Source organism: Condylura cristata, unplaced genomic scaffold (assembly GCF_000260355.1).
Source record: "Condylura cristata isolate star-nosed mole 26May11 unplaced genomic scaffold, ConCri1.0 scaffold00035, whole genome shotgun sequence".
NCBI lineage: Eukaryota > Metazoa > Chordata > Mammalia > Eulipotyphla > Talpidae > Condylura > Condylura cristata.
Window position 1 is genome coordinate 15,703,434 of NW_004567136.1, and position 1,709 is coordinate 15,705,142.

Here is a 1,709-nt window from a genome sequence, read left to right on the forward strand (position 1 = left end):
CCCCTGGCCGCGCCCCCCCGCCTGCGGGTCTGGGGCGTCCACGGCACGCGGGGTGGCCTCGTCTTGGCCTCCCTGCGTGGCTACAGGCTCTGCCTTGGGCTTCCGGCCCAGCGCCCGCTCACCTGCCTCCTGCACCCCACATGCAGCCCTAAAGGGGGCGCCCTGGCCCGGGCGAGCAGTCGGGAAGGGGCGCCCTGGCCCGCGGCCAGCCCAGCAGCGCCTCGCGGCGGGGCAGAGGCCTCTGGCGCGCCCCCTTGGGCTTGGCGGTCTTGGCTGCTTCAGAAAGCGGCGAGCAGATTGAGGGATAATTTTAGGGTTCTAAAACCAGGCCGTGTCCCCTCCCTCAGTCACGTGATGTCACAGCAGCTGGTGTTGCCTGGGCAACCTGACAGCAGAGCACCGCTTCTGGCTGGCCACAGCCCGTGAGCCGCGAGCGCGCACCTCACTCTGGAGGCCACTAGGAGGCAGCACCCAGAGCCCTGGCCTGCCCCGGGCCTGACCTCGGTGTGCAGGCGCCCCCAGGACACTGTGGAGCCCAGGAAGTTGCGCCCAGGCCCAGGAGCTGGCCGGCCAGGAGGAGCAGAGTGACCCTGGCGGTCGGTGGGGAGCGCAGCTGCAGGACGGTCCATGGGCGGCACTCTGGGTCGCCGCTGGCCCCCTCTCCTGCCCAGGGCTGATGGCCTGGGCAGCAGGCTGCCGCGGGGTGGACACTCAGGCATCCGCCAGTGCCCCGGCCTCACCCGACCTGGGCCCGCAGCGCCGGGCTGCTGGGTCAGCTCGCAGCTCTCGCCGCATCTCTGGCCGCGGACACCAGCGCCTGAGAGAACGTAAGAGACAGTGACGCGGTGCGGGCCAGAGGCCGCTTCGGCGCCCAGCGGCCTCCGCAGACTGCTGCCCACCAGCAGGCGGGCGCCCGCCCTCCGTGAGTGGCTCCCAGGGCTCCCCAGGCTGGCCCCGGGACCCCCCACCTATGCTAAGCTTTAGCATAGCTAAAGCTTTCTAGTGACCATTTTAAAAAAAGATTTATCTATGCAACAAGAACTGGGGTGAGCGGACCCCTCCTGCCCCGGCCGCCTGTCCTGCTCCCCACTCTGCCCCTCCCGCCCACCCCCACACCTCTGGCCTGCACCCCAGTTCTGTGTGCATAAATAAATAAATCTTTTGAAAAGCAAAGTAGGCATTTAAAAACAACAACTCATGTGCCTGAACTTCATCCGCTAAGTGGAGATGTCTACCCAGAACGTAGTTGTATTTTTGTTAAGTTCCATTTCAGTGTGTATTTTAAAAACGAGATTACTTTCTCTTTATGAACTATTACGATTACAAGTCATATTAATAGATTTTCATGATAAAGAAGCTGTTCCTGACTTTTTATTTTAATGATACCTTGATAACTGTTCACTTTATATGCCATTAAATCAAAATTTCCCCTATTTTAAAATTAATTTTGGAACGTAGAGAAGCTTTATATGCAAACCTGGTTCGTGGCATTTCTGCTGTTTGAAATTTATTGGGCTCATTTTTCTGGGCAATTTTATGTTTCATGAAGTTTAAGTGCAAAGCCCTGGAAGGACCAGCTTCCGGGCGCCGCACACTGGCCGGAAGGCCACACCGCCCGCGACCTCCTCGCCCCACCGCTGTCCCACCGCTGTCCACCGACCTGACCACCGGCCGGCTCCACCAGGGCCCACGCGCGGCACCATGTGGGC